Source organism: Diabrotica virgifera, chromosome 6, assembly GCF_917563875.1.
Source record: "Diabrotica virgifera virgifera chromosome 6, PGI_DIABVI_V3a".
In the NCBI taxonomy this organism is placed as follows: Eukaryota; Metazoa; Arthropoda; class Insecta; order Coleoptera; family Chrysomelidae; genus Diabrotica; species Diabrotica virgifera.
This window is the reverse complement of record NC_065448.1, coordinates 132,086,602-132,096,207: the sequence shown is the minus strand read 5'-3', so window position 1 is coordinate 132,096,207 and position 9,606 is coordinate 132,086,602.

Here is a 9,606-nt window from a genome sequence, read left to right as displayed (position 1 = left end):
AATTAAAAAAATCATAATATCTCCAACTTAACTTCAAGAGTTAAACTGTTGCACTTTTTGGGACTAGCTGGACCAGGTGTATCTAGTAACGCCGGAAAACCGAAGAAAACAATTTCTTCTTTGAAAACTTTTGTCATAAAATCAACAAAGGGGGTACCCTTGGATTTTTTTCAAAATTCGTTAATTGAAAATATTGGTGTCAATTCGAGTGCCAGAGTCAATGTTTTCTTACATAAAATTTTCCTCTCGTTTTTCTGCTGTCCGCAGAAGTTCTCTGCGAGTTACGGTTCGTAAGAAAAAAGCTTCCGTTAAAGAGATAAATGTATCAATTTCCAACAATTAAAAAAATCATAATATCTCCAACTTAACTTCAAGAGTTAAACTGTTGCACTTTTTGGGACTAGCTGGACCAGGTGTATCTACTAACGCCGGAAAACCGAAGAAAACAATTTCTTCTTTGAAAACTTTTGTCATAAAATCAACAAAGGGATTGGATTTTTTTCAAAATTCGTTAATTGGACATATTGGTGTCAATTCGAGTGCCAGAGTCAATGTGTAGCACTTTTCTCACATAAAATTTTCCTCTCGTTCTTCTGCTGTCCGCAGAAGTTCTCTGCGAGTTACGGTTCGTAAGAAAAAAGCTTCCGTTAAAGAGATAAATGTATCAATTTCCAACAATTAAAAAAATCATAATATCTCCAACTTAACTTCAAGAGTTAAACTGTTGCACTTTTTGCGACCAGCTGGATCAGGTGTATCTAGTAACGCCGGAAAAGCGAAGAAAACAATTTCTTCTTTGAAAACTTTTGTCATAAAATGAACAAAGGGGGTACCCTTGGATTTTTTTCGAAATTCGTTAATTGGACATATTGGTGTCAATTCGAGTGCCAGAGTCAATGTGTAGCACTTTTCTTACATAAAATTTTCCTCTCGTTCTTCTGCTGTCCGCAGAAGTTCTCTGCGAGTTACGGTTCGTAAGAAAAAAGCTTCCGTTAAAGAGATAAATGTATCAATTTCCAACAATTAAAAAAATCGTAATATCTCCAACTTAACTTCAAGAGTTAAACTGTTGCACTTTTTGGGACTAGCTGGACCAGGTGTATCTACTAACGCCGGAAAACCGAAGAAAACAATTTCTTCTTTGAAAACTTTTGTCATAAAATCAACAAAGGGGGTACCCTTGGATTTTTTCAAAATTGGTTAACTGGACATATTGGTGTCAATTCGAGTGCCAGAGTCAATGTGTAGCACTTTTCTTACATAAAATTTTCCTCTCGGTCTTCTGCTGCCCGCAGAAGTTCTCTGCGAGTTACGGTTCGTAAGAAAAAAGCTTCCGTTAAAGAGATAAATGTATCAATTTCCAACAATTAAAAAAATCATAATATCTCCAACTTAACTTCAAGAGTTAAACTGTTGCACTTTTTGGGACTAGCTGGACCAGGTGTACCTACTAACGCCGGAAAACCGAAGAAAACAATTTCTTCTTTGAAAACTTTTGTCATAAAATCAACAAAGGGATTGGATTTTTTTCAAAATTCGTTAATTGGACATATTGGTGTCAATTCGAGTGCCAGAGTCAATGTGTAGCACTTTTCTTACATAAAATTTTCGTCTCGTTCTTCTGCTCTCCGCAGAAGTTCTCTGCGAGTTACGGTTCGTAAGAAAAAAGCTTCCGTTAAAGAGATAAATGTATCAATTTCCAACAATTAAAAAAATCATAATATCTCCAACTTAACTTCAAGAGTTAAACTGTTGCACTTTTTGGGACTAGCTGGACCAGGTGTATCTAGTAACGCCGGAAAACTGAAGAAAACAATTTCTTCTTTGAAAACTTTTGTCATAAAATCAACAAAGGGGGTACCCTTAGATTTTTTTCAAAATTCGTTAATTGGACATATTGGTGTCAATTCGAGTGCCAGAGTCAATGTGTAGCGCTTTTCTCACATAAAATTTTCCTCTCGTTTTTCTGCTGTCCGCAGAAGTTCTCTGCGAGTTACGGTTCGTAAGAAAAAAGCTTCCGTTAAAGAGATAAATGTATCAATTTCCAACAATTAAAAAAATCATAATATCTCCAACTTAACTTCAAGAGTTAAACTGTTGCACTTTTTGGGACTAGCTGGACCAGGTGTATCTAGTAACGCCGGAAAACCGAAGAAAACAATTTCTTCTTTGAAAACTTTTGTCATAAAATCAACAAAGGGGGTACCCTTGGATTTTTTTCAAAATTCGTTAATTGAAAATATTGGTGTCAATTCGAGTGCAAGAGTCAATGTTTTCTTACATAAAATTTTCCTCTCGTTATTCTGCTTTTCGCAGAATTTCTCTACGAGTTACGATTCGTAAGAAAATAGCTTCCGTTAAAGAGATAAATGTATCAATTTCCAAAAATTAAAAAAATCATAATATCTCCAACTTAACTTCAAGAGTTAAACTGTTGCACTTTTTGGGACTAGCTGGACCAGGTGTATCTACTAACGCCGGAAAACCGAAGAAAACAATTTCTTCTTTGAAAACTTTTGTCATAAAATCAACAAAGGGGGTACCCTTGGATTTTTTTCAAAATTCGTTAATTGGACATATTGGTGTCAATTCGAGTGCCAGAGTCAATGTGTAGCACTTTTCTTACATAAAATTTTCCTCTCGTTCTTCTGCTGTCCGCAGAAGTTCTCTGCGATTTACGGTTCGTAAGAAAAAAGCTTCCGTTAAAGAGATAAATGTATCAATTTCCAACAATTAAAAAAATCATAATATCTCCAACTTAACTTCAAGAGTTAAACTGTTGCACTTTTTGCGACCAGCTGGACCAGGTGTATCTAGTAACGCCGGAAAAGCGAAGAAAACAATTTCTTCTTTGAAAACTTTTGTCATAAAATCAACAAAGGGGGTACCCTTGGATTTTTTTCAAAATTCGTTAATTGGACATATTGGTGTCAATTCGAGTGCCAGAGTCAATGTGTAGCACTTTTCTTACATAAAATTTTCCTCTCGGTCTTCTGCTGTCCGCAGAAGTTCTCTGCGAGTTACGGTTCGTAAGAAAAAAGCTTCCGTTAAAGAGATAAATGTATCAATTTCCAACAATTAAAAAAATCATAATATCTCCAACTTAACTTCAAGAGTTAAACTGTTGCACTTTTTGGGACTAGCTGGACCAGGTGTACCTACTAACGCCGGAATACCGAAGAAAACAATTTCTTCTTTGAAAACTTTTGTCATAAAATCAACAAAGGGGTACCCTTGGATTTTTTTCAAAATTCGTTAATTGGACATATTGGTGTCAATTCGAGTGCCAGAGTCAATGTGTAGCACTTTTCTCACATAAAATTTTCCTCTCGTTTTTCTGCTGTCCGCAGAAGTTCTCTGCGAGTTACGGTTCGTAAGAAAAAAGCTTCCGTTAAAGAGATAAATGTATCAATTTCCAACAATTAAAAAAATCATAATATCTCCAACTTAACTTCAAGAGTTAAACTGTTGCACTTTTTGGGACTAGCTGGACCAGGTGTACCTACTAACGCCGGAAAACCGAAGAAAACAATTTCTTCTTTGAAAACTTTTGTCATAAAATCAACAAAGGGGGTACCCTTGGATTTTTTTCAAAATTCGTTAATTGGACATATTGGTGTCAATTCGAGTGCCAGAGTCAATGTGTAGCACTTTTCTCACATAAAATTTTCCTCTCGTTTTTCTGCTGTCCGCAGAAGTTGTCTGCGAGTTACGGTTCGTAAGAAAAAAGCTTCCGTTAAAGAGATAAATGTATCAATTTCCAACAATTAAAAAAATCAATATATCTCCAACTTAACTTCAAGAGTTAAACTGTTGCACTTTTTGGGACTAGCTGGACCAGGTGTATCTAGTAACGCCGGAAAACCGAAGAAAACAATTTCTTCTTTGAAAACTTTTGTCATAAAATCAACAAAGGGGGTACCCTTGGATTTTTTTCAAAATTCGTTAATTGGACATATTGGTGTCAATTCGAGTGCCAGAGTCAATGTGTAGCACTTTTCTTACATAAAATTTTTATTTCGTTCTTCTGCTGTCCCCAGAAGTTCTCTGCGAGTTACGGTTCGTAAGAAAAAAGCTTCCGTTAAAGAGATAAATGTATCAATTTCCAACAATTAAAACAATCATAATATCTCCAACTTAACTTCAAGAGTTAAACTGTTGCACTTTTTGCGACCAGCTGGACCAGGTGTATCTAGTAACGCCGGAAAAGCGAAGAAAACAATTTCTTCTTTGAAAACTTTTAAAATCAACAAAGGGGGTACCCTTGGATTTTTTTCAAAATTCGTTAATTGGACATATTGGTGTCAATTCGAGTGCCAGAGTCAATGTGTAGCACTTTTCTTACATAAAATTTTCCTTTCGTTCTTCTGCTCTCCGCAGAAGTTCTCTGCGAGTTACGGTTCGTAAGAAAAAAGCTTCCGTTAAAGAGATAAATGTATCAATTTCCAACAATTAAAAAAATCATAATATCTCCAACTTAACTTCAAGAGTTAAACTGTTGCACTTTTTGGGACTAGCTGGACCAGGTGTATCTAGTAACGCCGGAAAACTGAAGAAAACAATTTCTTCTTTGAAAACTTTTGTCATAAAATCAACAAAGGGGGTACCCTTAGATTTTTTTCAACATTCGTTAATTGGACATATTGGTGTCAATTCGAGTGCCAGAGTCAATGTGTAGCACTTTTCTCACATAAAATTTTCCTCTCGTTTTTCTGCTGTCCGCAGAAGTTCTCTGCGAGTTACGGTTCGTAAGAAAAAAGCTTCCGTTAAAGAGATAAATGTATCAATTTCCAACAATTAAAAAAATCATAATATCTCCAACTTAACTTCAAGAGTTAAACTGTTGCACTTTTTGGGACTAGCTGGACCAGGTGTATCTAGTAACGCCGGAAAACCGAAGAAAACAATTTCTTCTTTGAAAACTTTTGTCATAAAATCAACAAAGGGGGTACCATTGGATTTTTTTCAAAATTCGTTAACTGGACATATTGGTGTCAATTCGAGTGCCAGAGTCAATGTGTAGCACTTTTCTTACATAAAATTTTCCTCTCGTTATTCTGCTGTTCGCAGAATTTCTCTACGAGTTACGATTCGTAAGAAAAAAGCTTCCGTTAAAGAGATAAATGTATCAATTTCCAAAAATTAAAAAAATCATAATATCTCAAACTTAACTTTAAGAGTTAAACTGTTGCACTTTTAGGGACTAGCTGGACCAGGTGTACCAACTAACGCCTGAAAACCGGAGAAAACAATTTCTTCTTTGAAAACTTTTGTCATAAAATCAACAGAGGGGGTACCCTTGGATTTTTTTCAAAATTCGTTAATTGAAAATATTGGTGTCAATTCGAGTGCCAGAGTCAATGTTTTCTTACATAAAATTTTCCTCTCGTTATTCTGCTTTTCGCAGAATTTCTCTACGAGTTACGATTCGTAAGAAAAAAGCTTCCGTTAAAGAGATAAATGTATCAATTTCCAAAAATTAAAAAAATCATAATATCTCAAACTTAACTTTAAGAGTTAAACTGTTGCACTTTTAGGGACTAGCTGGACCAGGTGTACCTACTAACGCCTGAAAACCGGAGAAAACAATTTCTTCTTTGAAAACTTTTGTCATAAAATCAACAGAGGGGGTACCCTTGGATTTTTTTCAAAATTCGTTAATTGGACATATTGGTGTCAATTGGAGTGCCAGAGTCAATGTGTAGCACTTTTCTTACATAAAATTTTCCTCTCGTTCTTCTGCTTTCCGCAGAAGTTCTCTGCGAGTTACGGTTCGTAAGAAAAAAGCATCCGTTAAAGAGATAAATGTATCAATTTCCAACAATTAAAAAAATCATAATATCTCCAACTTAACTTCAAGAGTTAAACTGTTGCACTTTTTGGGACTAGCTGGACCAGGTGTATCTACTAACGCCGGAAAACCGAAGAAAACAATTTCTTCTTTGAAAACTTTTGTCATAAGATCAACAAAGGGGGTACCATTGGATTTTTTTCAAAATTCGTTAACTGGACATATTGGTGTCAATTCGAGTGCCAGAGTCAATGTGTAGCACTTTTCTTACATAAAATTTTCCTCTCGTTATTCTGCTGTTCGCAGAATTTCTCTACGAGTTACGATTCGTAAGAAAGAACCTTCCGTTAAAGAGATAAATGTATCAGTTTCTAAAAATTAAAAAAAACATAATATCTCCAACTTAACTTCAAGAGTTAAACTCTTGCACTTTTTGGAACTAGCTGGACCAGGTGTATCTAGTAACGCCGGAAAACCGAAGAAAACAATTTCTTCTTTGAAAACTTTTTGTGAAATCAACAAAGGGGGTACCCTTGGATTTTTTTCAAAATTCGTTAATTGGACATATTGGTGTCAATTCGAGTGCCAGAGTCAATGTGTAGCACTTTTCTTACATAAAATTTTCCTCTCGTTCTTCTGCTGCCGTAGAAGTTCTCTGCGAGTTACGGTTCGTAAGAAAAAAGCTTCAGTTAAAGAGATAAATGTATCAATTTCCAACAATTAAAAAAATCATAATATCTCCAACCTAACTTCAAGAGTTAAACTGTTGCACTTTTTGGGACTAGCTGGACCAGGTGTATCTACTAACGCCGGAAAACCGAAGAAAACAATTTCTTCTTTGAAAACTTTTGTCATAAAATCAACAAAGGGGGTACCCTTGGATTTTTTCAAAATTTGTTAACTGGACATATTGGTGTCAATTCGAGTGCCAGAGTCAATGTGTAGCACTTTTCTTACATAAAATTTTCCTCTCGTTTTTCTGCTATCCGCAGAAGTTCTCTGCGTGTTACGGTTCGTAAGAAAAAAGCTTCCGTTAAAGAGATAAATGTATCAATTTCCAACAATTAAAAAAATCATAATATCTCCAACTTAACTTCAAGAGTTAAACTGTTGCACTTTTTGGGACTAGCTGGACCAGGTGTACCTACTAACGCCGGAAAACTGAAGAAACAATTTCGTCTTTGAAAACTTTTGTCATAAAATCAACAAAGGGGGTACCCTTGGATTTTTTTCAAAATTCGTTAACTGGACATATTGGTGTCAATTCGAGCGCCAGAGTCAATGTGTAGCACTTTTCTTACATAAAATTTTCCTCTCGTTATTCTGCTGTTCGCAGAATTTCTCTACGAGTTACGATTCGTAAGAAAAAACCTTACGTTAAAGAGATAAATGTATCAGTTTCTAAAAATTAAAAAAAAACATAATATCTCCAACTTAACTTCAAGAGTTAAACTGTAGCACTTTTTGGGACTAGCTGGACTAGGTGTATCTACTAACGCTGGAAAACCGAAGAAAACAATTTCTTCTTTGAAAACTTTTGTCATAAAATCAACAAAGGGGGTACCCTTGGATTTTTTTCAAAATTCGTTAATTGAAAATATTGGTGTCAATTCGAGTGCCAGAGTCAATGTGTAGCACTTTTCTTACATGAAATTTTCCTTTCGTTCTTCTGCTGTCCGCAGAAGTTCTCTGCGAGTTACGGTTCGTAAGAAAAAAGCTTCCGTTAAAGAGATAAATGTATCAATTTCCAACAATTAAAACAATCATAATATCTCCAACTTAACTTCAAGAGTTAAACTGTTGCACTTTTTGCGACCAGCTGGACCAGGTGTATCTAGTAACGCCGGAAAAGCGAAGAAAACAATTTCTTCTTTGAAAACTTTTGTCATAAAATCAACAAAGGGGGTACGCTTGGATTTTTTTCAAAATTCGTTAATTGGACATATTGGTGTCAATTCGAGTGCCAGAGTCAATGTGTAGCACTTTTCTTACATAAAATTTTCCTCTCGTTTTTCTGCTGTCCGCAGAAGTTCTCTGCGAGTTACGGTTCGTAAGAAAAAAGCTTCCGTTAAAGAGATAAATGTATCAATTTCCAACAATTAAAAAAATCTTAATATCTCCAACTTAACTTCAAGAGTTAAACTGTTGCACTTTTTGGGACTAGCTGGACCAGGTGTATCTAGTAACGCCGGAAAACTGAAGAAAACAATTTCTTCTTTGAAAACTTTTGTCATAAAATCAACAAAGGGGGTACCCTTAGATTTTTTTCAAAATTCGTTAATTGGACATATTGGTGTCAATTCGAGTGCCAGAGTCAATGTGTAGCACTTTTCTCACATAAAATTTTCCTCTCGTTTTTCTGCTGTCCGCAGAAGTTCTCTGCGAGTTACGGTTCGTAAGAAAAAAGCTTCCGTTAAAGAGATAAATGTATCAATTTCCAACAATTAAAAAAATCATAATATCTCCAACTTAACTTCAAGAGTTAAACTGTTGCACTTTTTGGGACTAGCTGGACCAGGTGTATCTAGTAACGCCGGAAAACCGAAGAAAACAATTTCTTCTTTGAAAACTTTTGTCATAAAATCAACAAAGGGGGTACCCTTGGATTTTTTTCAAAATTCGTTAATTGAAAATATTGGTGTCAATTCGAGTGCCAGAGTCAATGTTTTCTTACATAAAATTTTCCTCTCGTTATTCTGCTTTTCGCAGAATTTCTCTACGAGTTACGATTCGTAAGAAAAAAGCTTCCGTTAAAGAGATAAATGTATCAATTTCCAAAAATTAAAAAAATCATAATATCTCAAACTTAACTTCAAGAGTTAAACTGTTGCACTTTTAGGGACTAGCTGGACCAGGTGTACCTACTAACACCTGAAAACCGGAGAAAACAATTTCTTCTTTGAAAACTTTTGTCATAAAATCAACAGAGGGGGTACCCTTGGATTTTTTTCAAAATTCGTTTATTGGACATATTGGTGTCAATTCGAGTGCCAGAGTCAATGTGTAGCACTTTTCTTACATAAAGTTTTCCTCTCCTTGTTCTGCTGTCCGCAGAAGTTCTCTGCGAGTTACGGTTCGTAAGAAAAAAGCTTCCGTTAAAGAGATAAATGTATCAATTTCCAACAATTAAAAAAATCATAATATCTCCAACTTAACTTCAAGAGTTAAACTGTTGCACTTTTTGGGACTAGCTGGACCAGGTGTATCTACTAACGCCGGAAAACCGAAGAAAACAATTTCTTCTTTGAAAACTTTTGTCATAAATTCAACAAAGGGGGTACCCTTGGATTTTTTTCAAAATTCGTTAACTGGACATATTGGTGTCAATTCGAGTGCCAGAGTCAATGTGTAGCACTTTTCTTACATAAAATTTTCCTCTCGTTATTCTGCTTTTCGCAGAATTTCTCTACGAGTTACGATTCGTAAGAAAGAACCTTCCGTTAAAGAGATAAATGTATCAGTTTCTAAAAATTAAAAAAAACATAATATCTCCAACTTAACTTCAAGAGTTAAACTCTTGCACTTTTTGGGACTAGCTGGACCAGGTGTATCTAGTAACGCCGGAAAACCGAAGAAAACAATTTCTTCTTTGAAAACTTTTTGTGAAATCAACAAAGGGGGCACCCTTGGATTTTTTTCAAAATTCGTTAATTGGACATATTGGTGTCAATTCGAGTGCCAGAGTCAATGTGTAGCACTTTTCTTACATAAAATTTTCCTTTCGTTCTTCTGCTGTCCCCAGAAGTTATCTGCGAGTTACGGTTCGTAAGAAAAAAGCTTCCGTTAAAGAGATAAATGTATCAATTTCCAACAAT